At 39.2% G+C, this 11,589-nt stretch overlaps 2 pseudogenes; one reads left to right on the top strand and one right to left on the bottom strand.

Annotated features, from left to right (window-relative positions):
* Positions 1–246: 246 nt before the first annotated feature.
* On the bottom strand, positions 247–3,197 carry LOC147441392 (uncharacterized; annotated as a pseudogene).
* Positions 3,198–5,434: 2,237 nt separating this feature from the next.
* Positions 5,435–5,854, top strand: LOC147441391 (large ribosomal subunit protein eL32z pseudogene; annotated as a pseudogene).
* The last annotated feature ends 5,735 nt before the right edge of the window (positions 5,855–11,589 follow it).

The raw sequence follows: 11,589 nt of genomic DNA, 5'->3' as shown, positions 1-11,589 counted from the left end.
CACATGGCTCCATTAGTCCTACATCACATAAACATACACAATTTTCTCACTTTGCTTGGTAGGTTGATTAAAAAAATGGAAACAAAATGTATTCAACCACTCTTCAAATATACAAATTGAAATTCAATAGAAAAAGGTTGTGTCCATCAATCACAATTCAAAGATACATACTCACATACAAAATGAATGAGCAAAAAACAATCATATTTGTCTTATAAAGTCAATGAAGTTGATGTCTCATGTCATCTAAACCTCTAACAGATCGCCTATCTTAGAGAGGCAATGTTCATGGCACCTCTCATCAATCTCAATACTCATACAATACCGGTCTAAGACCTCACACACTTTGGCCATATTTCTGACCCCAGCAAAACAATCTATTATGATTTCCCCTTCTTGAGTGCAGAGCGAAACTAGGAAACCACAAAAGTTTGTGTGTCTCTCAGCTGCACCATGCAAGGCATTGCCTTCTTCATCTAGTGTTAGGTTTAGCTTCCCTGTTGGTAGCTCCACAAATGTATCAGACTTGTTGTTGAAAGATCCCTTCATGACTTTTAGTAATGCTTCCTCCCAATTTAATTCACGTGTACAATCTGGATGGGCAAAGAATGTAATCATTAAAATGGAAACCTGCAAGGTAGCATTAAGAGAGTAAATTATTAGAGCTTAGCCTAAAAAAAACTCTACAACCATAATCCTCAAGTGGTTTTGACTTACCTCTTCTACTTTCCCACGAACGGTCCTTTTGCATTGGGTTGTAGTTTCCAAGAACATACTATATACATACTGAAGTTTGGATTGCCCCATCACACGTGACACAATCTCAAATTCATGCTCAATACCACTAGTAGTAACAAACAAACCATCATGGCTCAAGAACTCTACTGCAATGGTAACTCACGCCTTTAGTTTTTCTAAATCCCATTCATTCCAAGCTGGCAGTTCATCCTCCTCTTAAAATGGGTACAAGCCAGATGGAAGATCTACCCATACAAGAGAGACAAGTGCATGCTCAAAGAATCCACCTTGGGCTTGAAGTTTCTCTATAAACCGTTGTATCATTACTGCATATGAGTCTTCGGGGCCATTAAATATATCAATTTCAATATGCACTATATCAGCATGTACAGGGAGATGAAATGGCACAAAAGCCTCCGGTGCATCCTCATCTTCATTTTCCCTTTGTGTTCGCGTAGTGTTGCCCTTCACCTTTTTTTGTGGTGGTGTCTTCTTTGTTTTTCTATGCTTTCCTTCCAAGTTATTACCTCTTTTCTTCTCATTGGTACCCTTACCCTTGCGATCTAGAATTTGCACTACCTCTTTAAGAGTACCCTTACCACCTCTGGTACCTAGCTTGCCAGGAGACTTTATTGTATCCTTTCCACTCTTGTCAATCTTGTCGTGAGGGCTCCTTGTGTCCTTTCTACTTCTCCTTTCCCTTGTGTTTGTCACTGTGTCTTTCTTTGGAGTGCCGTGAGGGCTCCTTATATTCTTGCCACTACCACTACCACTTTCCTTTGCATTTGTTGTTGTATCTTTCTTTGAAGTGCTCGTTGCACTACTATTGGACCTTCAATAAAAAAATCTCAAATTATTGAACTCCACGAGATGTATGAAACCTCGTCAGCCTCTCTTATTAAATCAATTTCTCTCTCCACTACGCACTCCCAGTAAGAGTAGCATGCAATATATGAGCGCCAGTCTTTGTCGCCCCCTTCGAAGCCCCATGCTCTTCCAATATCCTTGTTTAGAATGCGATCTAAAACAAAAACTTTTTTGCACTTGAAAAGTCATACAAATCAGTGATAGCCATCCCAAAGAAACATATTAAACAAAAATACTTGAGACTACCTTTCTGGAGGAAGCGGTGTTCGGGTCACTGTAAGCAGTTTGTCCAAAGTTACGTTGTGATCGCTCTCCCAATCTAGATCGTAAATCTTATTAACCCACTCCTCCCCAAGGGCTGGGTTTGCCACTGCCACAAGCTTGAATCCTTTCTTCCCTTTGAAATGTTGTTCCACCTCGCGGATGGTTTTCTTATACAATGCTTTATACGTTGGGTCATCTTTGGGGACAACCACCTCTTCTAACCTCTTTGAGAGCTACAATTTGAATTCACTCTACATCAAAGTTGAGCATGTAAGGTTGAGCATAACATGAACTAAAAGAAACAAACAAAGAAGGTTATGAATGGCCATACAGAGTAGATAAGCTGCATGAGGAGGCCAAGTGGTATAGTCCACCAAATCTAGGGATGTCCCCTCTTGTCTTCAGAAAATTCTGCCTCTATCTCCTGTAGTGCCTCTTCATCAAAATATTTCTTCCAGCTATTTTCATTTCCAAGGGCAAGCCTTCTTATCAAGTGGATCTGGCTTGCAAGCGTCCTCTTGATATGTGTTTGTGTCAAACTAGCAAAAAAATTCCATACATATTAGGGTTTTATGATATGATTTGCCTCTATAACTCAAAATACATCCCAAGGTACCTTTCTCACCTATTAAGACAATCCAACACAAACAGCATAGAGCATTATTCATCTTTCGAGAACGCAGTGATTGTACACTTAACACGTACAAACTTTGAGGCATCATCATGGCAAGCTTCACAAGATTAATTCACCACATTAATAAATTATAGTAAATAGGACACATACATATTGAGGTAAAAAATAATTTCTCACCTGAATTGACTTCTCTTGTCCAAGCCTTCAAACGATGGTTTCCATCCCATACCACCAGCTTTCGACCAACAAGATGTGCCCATGATTGAGATGCAAGCAACTCTCGATCAAACTGCCGATTCACCTCCCCCCAAAAGGACTCATCCCATTCTTTTTCTTCCTGCTCACTTACTCAAATTATGTCTCCATTGGCCATTTTTTCCGAGACAATAAAATCTGCGAGAGTTGGCATGTAACCATGATGCCTAAACTTATGTGCCAAGTCATCAATATTGTTTCCCCTTGTGAGACGGACAGCTTCGTGACCATGAAGTTGGCACAAGGGAACCCAAGGAAGTGGTTCCTCACATTGAATTACCTCGTGCTTGGCCATCCAATTCTCCAAGAACTTTGTGTCGAGCTCAACATATCTGCCCGTCGCCTTGACAACTAGCTGGGAAGATTGCAACCCCTCTTGGGTCGCACCTCTCACAACCTTGACTAGATCAGTTTCGACACCTTGCGAGCCCTCTTCCATGACCCTTTAGGAACTTTGAATGTATTCAGTCAAGATATTCAACAACAAGAATTTAATATAAAGTACTTACAGCTCTCCCAAATTCATTTTTAGCGTCTCTTTTTGTACCCGGATATGGTATTGATTCACAAGTTTGAGTTGGTTTAGTCTCATGGGTCATTTTGGTCACTTGAAGACGCTAATATATCATTTCATCTCTCTCTCTCTCTCTCTCTCTCTCTCTCTCTCTCTCTCTCTCTCTCTCTCTCTCTCTCTCTCTCTCTCTCTCTCTCTCTCTCTCTCTCTCTCCCATTGTATGAGTGATCACACAGATCCCACAAAATACTAGCTAGTAGCACTCCCAAATTCATTTTTTAGCATCTCTTTTTGTACCGAGACATCGTATTAGATTCACAAGTTTGTGTCCGTTTGGTCTCATAGGTCATTTTGGCCACTTGAAGATGCTATATATCATTTCATCTCTCTCTCTCTCTCTCTCTCTCTCTCTCTCTCTCTCTCTTTCTATCTCCCATTGTAGTACTCCCAAATTCAATTTTTAGCTTCTCTTTTTGTACCCAGACATCGTATATCACAAGATGCTATATATCATTTCATCTCTCTCTCTCTCTCTCTCTCTCTCTCTCTCTCTCTCTCTCTCTCTCTCTCTCTCTCTCTCTCTCTCTCTCTTTCTATCTCCCATTCTAGTACTCCCAAATTCAATTTTTAGCTTCTCTTTTTGTAACCAGACATCGTATTTTGGCAACTTGAAGACGTTAATATATCATTTCATCTCACCAGAGTTCAACCCGAACGTCGGGTAGATCTTTAAGCTCTCTTGGGATAGTTTCCCACGACATTAACTACTACTTCTTCTTCTTCTTCTTCTCTCTCTCTCTCTCTCTCTCTCTCTCTCTCTCTCTCTCTCTCTCTCTCTCTCCGCTTACCAGGCTTAGGGTGGGTCGACAAACTTGCCTCTATGCGTAGGAGATCAGAGCACCGGAGGAGTTTGCGCACCTTTCTTTGCCGGACTCGCGCACGGTGATTTTAAAAAGGGAAAATTACCAAAATACCCCTCTAATTTGACGAAATTCCCAAAATACCCCTCAAATTTCAAAAATTCCCAAAATACCCTTGTATCTATTTTGGTTGGAATGTTCAAGATTTCTAATCTTCATTCGTTTTTGACAATTGAGATCCGTTTTTGAGTGTTGAGCATGTAATTTGTCACCAATTACCATCGCAAAAAAGGCAATTATGTCTAAAAATAATGAAGCAATTCATCTCCAAAGCCTACGTAACCAACTCAAATTGTAGTTTTAGCATCTTGTACGATAGACAATCACTCTTCTTGTAAAGACCTACAAAAAATTTTATTTTTCGAGAAATTTAGTCTCACAACCAAGGGTATTTGGGGAATTTTGGAAAATTTGAAGGGCATTTTGGGATTTATGAAAAAATATCGGGGGCATTTTGGGAATTTTTGAAATTTGAGGGGTATTTTGGGAATTTCCTCAAATTAGAGGGGTATTTTGGAAATTTCCCCTTTTAAAAACAACACGCTGAATATTGCTTGTGACACGCTGCAGCCCCGACCCTAATTAGCATATATATTATTGAGTTTTTAAAACTCTTCAAAAGCTCAAAATCAGCAAGCTGCGCCAGTAGCCCCGTTTTTAAAACTCTTCAAAAACAAGAAAATCTCGTTGTGGCGGGTCCCCCCACTCCCCTAGTGCGTAATGATCACACGGACGTGCAGCGGGTTCTCCCAAAAAAATCTCACTCTCAGCTGGCCCTGGCGAACTGCAGCTCCAAGCTCGTCTTCTCGCGAGCGCAACGTCTGCTACGTCGTCATCCTGCAGTGTCCATCGACCTTGCAGCGCAGTGGCCATCGATCACGGGTACGTCACAAGCTGCGCCATGCTCGTTTTTTATCAACATGTTGACGTTAGCTGGCTGCGCATAGAGAAATGAAATGAAATGTTATATTAACGTCTTCAAAAGGCCATAGTGACCTATGAGAGAGAGAGAGAGAGAGAGAGAGAGAGAGAGAGAAATGAAATGAAAGGATATATTAACGTCTTCAACAAGGGGAGAGAGAGAGAGAGAGAGAGTATCCTAATCGGAACTTAGAGAGAGAGAGAGCGGAGAGAGAGAGAGAGAGAGAGAGAGAAATGAAATGAAAGGATATATTAACATCTTCAATAGGCGCAAGAGAGAGAGAGAGAGAGAGAGAGGAGGTGTGAGAGGTGGGAGGCGACAACGCTAACAACGGCAGCCATGGTGACCCCCCTCGTCAAGCCCAGGATTGTGAAGAAGTGTGTAAAGAAGTTCAAGCGCGCCCAGAGTGATCGCAAGATCTGTGTCAAGCCAAGCTGGCGTAGACCAAAGGGTATTGATTCACATGTCAGGAGGAAATTCAAAGGTGCATTTTGATGCCTAACATTGGGTATGGCTCAAACAAGAAGACAAGGCATGTGCTACCCAATGGTTTCACGAAGGTTTGTTGGACCTTCTTATGATGCACAACACGAAATTTTGTGTTGAGATTGCTCACAATGTTTCCACTTTGAAGCGGAAATCAATTGTGGAGCCAGCCGCTCAGCTCAACATTGCAGCTACCGATGATTCTGCCAGGCTTCGTAGTCAGGAGGATGAGTAGGTGCTGCCCGGTCCTAATGATCACAGCATTAAGGATGAGAGTTTAAGAAATTTTGGAATTGTAATTTTGTGTTTGTGACAGCCATGCTCTGTTGTACTGGTTTTGGAATATTCAATATCAATGATCATCTTCTCGAAAGAGAGAGAGAGATAGAGAGATAGAGAGAGAGAGAGAGAGAAATGAAATGAAGTGATATATTAACATCTTCAATAGGCCATACGAGTGGACTTCTACCGTAATGCGCCATTACCTTCGAAAGGCCAAAATGACCTATGAGACCAATCCACTACAAACTAGTGAAAGAGAGAAACAGTACTAGAGATTTAAAGGGTGCGTATCAAGAGCCTAACGGGTTCATATACAAAAGGGCAGAGTTTACCTTAAACAATAGATAGCGGCCCAAATTCTTCCCTAAATAGATTACGGTGTTATGAATCAAGGCCTTTGCCTTCACCTTTTGCTAGAGAGAGAGAGAGAGAGAGAGAGAGAGAGAGATGCCATAGTTATTTCAATTGTGCTCAATTTGTAATTTTCTCTTACAGATCTCGTGCTCTTTCATCAAAACATGGAGAAGGAGTGCTTAGAAGGCATGACTCGCTGGAATGCAAGGGAAGTTACTCAACTTGTTAATGGATACTTAGGTGCGGATCGATACACACGCACCATACTCAAGAGTAACATCAACGGAAGCAGTCTTCTATATATTCTGTGCCTTCATGGGAAGCTTTGGGAATGGACATACCCGGACACCGAGTTGCATTGTATAGTTGGGCACAAGAGAAATTGTCGACCTTGAAGATTTCCTTATCGCAAGAGAAGCATGGCCATGATAATGACAAGGTGTCCTCTTCAATATTAAATTTGCAGGATGAACAGGCTCTTATCCAAAGCAAGCCACCAACCAAGCAACAAGTGCCTCTCTCTCAGCCTCCCCCACTAATTTTGATCCCAAAGAATGCTCAACAGAAGTCCTTTCTTAGAAAGAATAATAGTTGGGAACACAACTGATATAACAAAAATTTAGAGAATATTCGAAAATGGGCTGAGAATGGTCTGGGTATATTCACTATAGACAAGTTTATAAATGCTGACCTAAGTAAAGACAAGGAGATGAGAGAACAGATCAAAGACTTTATACGGCGCAAAAGGAATACATTGATATCTTTTGGAGGCACTGGGGACAAAGATGGTAAGTACATGTCAGAGAAAGTGATCTTTCAAAAGCTAAATCAGCACAGATGCTATTTGCGATTAAAAGCTATGTCATTCTCTAGTGAAAAGAGTAGGGGGTATCGTTCTCTAATCATTGATTTGGAGGACAAAGAAAATCAAACTCAAGATAGCTTAGATAGTATGGAAGCACCAAGAATCCTTGTGGATAATCAAAAGGGATACCAACGGAGTGTGATCCCTCCTAAAAGTGTCGCAACCATGGATGATGAGTGTTATGTTCCTACAGGATCTAGTCTCCATCATGGGCTCATCTCAAATCCTCTCACATGAGAACATCAGTTGTAGATATGGCTTGTCTCCTCAAGGTGTGCAACAACAGTATGTATTTATTCCTTTCTTAGATGGAGATACCAAGGAGATTGCCATTGGTACAATCTTTTCAAAGTCTTGCGATGGAAATACCTATGCAAAGTGGAAGGTGGAAATAGAATCTATCAACCAAGATGCACATGGATGTTATATCCCTGGAAGCGTTATGCAAGTGTCATGTTTGCATGTTGTAAGTATCTCTTTTGAATGTGATATCCAATGTAAAATTGTTTCAAAAAATGAGAGCTTTAAACTGAGAAAAAATGCCTTGTGTTTAGGGACAAGTCATAGAAGTTCCTATTGTGTATTTAAAAATGCTTGAAAGTAAATCCTCCTTGGAATTACTTGTAAGTCTCACCTTTTCTTTGGATTTGAATTTCAATTAAGTTCTCTTTTTTGGGACTATTAATAAGGTAGTTTCAGCCTTCCAAGGAGGACAGCCCTTCCTTCTCTTCACAACAACGCTCAAGTGTGCACTCGACCACCGGCGAAGGTGCGAAGGAGTGCTATGAAGCACCAATAGAGGTACTCGGTTCTTCTCAGTTTTATTTAATTTTGCTTACATAGACCTAAGCTCCTAAAGACCACATTTTTACATTTCAAGGCTAGTAACACTCCAAACGGGTCATCCACATACATGCAATCAAGCAGCATATCTCTTGAGTGTAAGTTGGGACACCCACAAAAAACTAAGGAGGTCAATGTGTAGCCTTTATTTTGTTTATACTTTGATTTTAATTTAGAAATCTTGTTCCCTCTACAATTTCTTTTTTCCACTCCCCTAGGTTACAGTGCTACCTATCAATGGATCTTTCACAAAATTCCAATTACCATCCTCTTGTGGCAAGAATGATTCTTGGCATGACAACGTTATTGATCATGTTTTCTTAGTAGAGTTGTAAGGTTTTGTACATTGAGATTTTGTAGCAAATTTTAAAGTATTCAAGAAATTGTTTGGAATATTTATCTACTTTGTATATTTGTGTTTATAGAATTTTGGGAATGACTCTCCTCTAACTGCAAATTTACCTATTGACTTGGATCATTCAAACGAAGAAGTAAGAGAGGTAAATTGTGATCTTTTCCACAAAACCAATCACATGCGATTCCTCAAATTGGCTATGTTTAATGATGTTTGTGTGTAGTCAACATGGAAGATGTTTGATATGGTGGAAACAAGTGAAGACCATGGCATTTCAATCATCAATAATTTTGTAAGGACTTCTTTGTATTATTGATTACGTCATGGGTTGAGACCTACTTTTTTGCTTATAGATGATAGTTAATATAGGTGTTTAACCATGCATTGGTAGACCTTGATGACAAAGGTGATATGGAGATATTTAGAGGGGTAAACTTCTTTGGTTTTTCCTCTTATTGAGCTAAATCTTGTGACTTGCATGTTTATATCAATTTTATTTTAGAATGATGATGCTACACCACCCATTAACATATCAAAAAAGAAGGCAAAGGTCATGTGCTTAAATGAGCTGGTGGTAAGTGTCTTAAACTCAATGTGTGAAGATTTTTTTTAATCTATTAATGGTGTTTGAATGATACCTATATGTTCGCTTATAGTGTGGAAACAAAGATAAAGGAAATATACCCTCAAAGAAAAAGGTTAGAGACTAGTGATTTGATGTCATTAAAGGACGTCTCCCTTGAAAGGGATCAAGAAAATCTTGTTTTTGCAGGCTTTGAAGGATCTCACAAACAAGAAATCATCTAGCAATGCTGCCGTCATTTCAAGGGTCTGCTCATTGTCAACTCTTTGGTAGAGACTTTAAATCTCTATTTTGTAATGATTTTAAGATGGAATGGTCTTTGCAGCGTGAAGCAAGAGAAAATGGAAAAGCTAAAAGAGTTTCCAAAGTTCCTGCTAGATACAAAGAGAACACCTCTACCCTGGTACAAGCCCTTTTCTTGGTATACTGATCTAATCAAGCATTTTGAGGGTTGTGAATTTTTTTATTTATTGAAGGTTTGCAACTCAAAAAAGAGGAATTTGAATCCTTCTCATAACAAAGTCATATTATCGCCTCATGTATTGCTACTAACATCTTTGGTCTTGTAAATGAGCAAGTTGCATTGCAAATTCAATGGATTTTTTATGAAGGTCCTTACATGAGTGTGACATACCTTTTGCAGAATAAGGCACTTAAGAAGACAAAAAAAGAAGCGATAGCTTTGAAACTGATGGGAGAGCACAACATAGACCTCATGTATAGGCGACTAGCTGACTTTTTAAAAGAGCTGCAACGGACTACGCCAAAGGAATCATTTGATTTCAAGAAAGAATTCCAAGATTCAGAGGCATTGGATGTTTTAGTGTCTTGGGCCATTGGGGCTAAAGATATGGGTCAGGATGAAGTTGAACTTGTTTAAATCAAGTTCACTATGGAACCTTGGTTATATATGTTGTCTCTATTTTGACAAAAATTTTGGACAGTTTAGCATGTAATGCGCAAGCGTATATCCGAATTATAAAGCTATAAAAGATTTTTTGGGACAAGTTATAATCGATATTATTTCAAAGCATTATTGCTCTTGTTGCGGTCTTGAATGTTTTGATGTATGTTAATTGATTGGCCACTATTAGCATTTTTCATACTATAGAACTATCCATAAAAGATGTTTGATTTGAGGTTATCTCCATAATTTGGATACTGTTATGTGTACAAGATAGAGATTCCTTTCAATATATGATAAATTTATAGCTATGAAACTACATTAGAGGTGTTGAATGTTTCTAACATGTACACTTTTTAAGTGTGAATAATATCGCTACAAAAAGATTATATGTGAGAATAAGATCCTTTTGTCATTGTGAAGTGAAAAAGATTTACCCTATTCAAAAAATTTCAATGACGGTGACAATTAATGTCTCTCTTTTGCATAGATAATCAGGGCAAGGTTCTAATGTATTAATTTTTTCCACTAGTTTTCTACCTATCCAATGTATTAATTAACTTGTAAAAAAATACAACTTAAGAATGAAAATTTTTCGATGTCAAAAGTGGAAATAATTTACACTCAAGATTGATAATTCTCTCGGTTAAGAGTGGAAATATTTATCATTACAAGATGTATGAGTGAAAAATATTTTCATCAGAACTATAAAATGTAGAATGAAATTTTTTTGAGGTGCTAATTTTTACCTACTTCGCAGTACAATCTTTAAGAGCCTCAATTGGAAAAAATTCACACCATGAACGTGCAAGGTCTTGAGTGCAAATTATTTTCATATTGTGTTTTGGTTTTTACATTTCATAGGACCAACAAATATTATACGTTAGTAATTTTTTCTCATAGGAATAGCAGAAAGATAACAATAATTATGAGCTCGATTATTTTTCATGTCAGTACTTTATTTTGCAAGAGATTTATTCCCACTTTGAGGATAAGAAAAATTGATGCATGGTTTAAAAAAATAATCATTGGGAAACAAAAAAAGGAAATGAGAAAAATAATTCACACTTCTTAGGTTTTTAACACATTAGGGTGGAAAAAAGGGTGGAAAAAGGATCTTTTTATCAAAGTGAGAAAATGTCTAAAACTTGTAGTGTACGCGCTGAGGATTGGAGGGACACCTTGAGGTGTGCTCGGTTGGAGCAATGGATCGAGAAGAGTTCGGGCTGGCCAAGGTGCTGAAGATTGAGGGCGCCAAGAGCTATAGGTTGTTGAAGAGAGTGCAGGGGCATGGCTGAGGAGGTTGCTTGAGAAGGGTGCCATCACGTGAAGAAGAAGCTGCCATGGGCTTGTGAAGCAGGAGCTTGAAGGAGAGCAATCAGAGAAGCTGCCATCATTGTATGAGGATTGTTATTTTTTGCTATGGATAGGTGAGTTCGCAGCTCGATGGGATTATTTTTCGTGTTGAATTTTCCATCAATCACCTTGTCTATCTCGTCTCGTGCCCCACACCCGTGGTAGCGTTGGCTCCGAGTTTTGTGTATGTGTGTGTGTAGAGTGGGAGGGAGAGAATGATTGAGTGAGCTATTGTGTGTGGTCGAGGCTTGTGTCGCCTCCCAGGGATTGTGTGTTTACTTATTTGGTGTAGGTATGGTTGTGTATGATGGTGTACTATCAAGCCAATAATGTTGAAGTGCTCATGTGTGAGTGTGTATAGCCGGTGGTGCTCAAAGGCGAGTTTATGCAATTGTAGTTTGCAGATTGTGTATTGGTGTGTGTGATTCTGTGTGGTTAGGGGTGCGG

This window comes from Adiantum capillus-veneris, chromosome 15 (assembly GCF_014529385.1).
Source record: "Adiantum capillus-veneris isolate H3 chromosome 15, ASM1452938v2, whole genome shotgun sequence".
In the NCBI taxonomy this organism is placed as follows: Eukaryota; Viridiplantae; Streptophyta; class Polypodiopsida; order Polypodiales; family Pteridaceae; genus Adiantum; species Adiantum capillus-veneris.
Note: the sequence above shows the minus strand (reverse complement) of the source record. Positions and strands in the feature narration are given on the sequence as shown.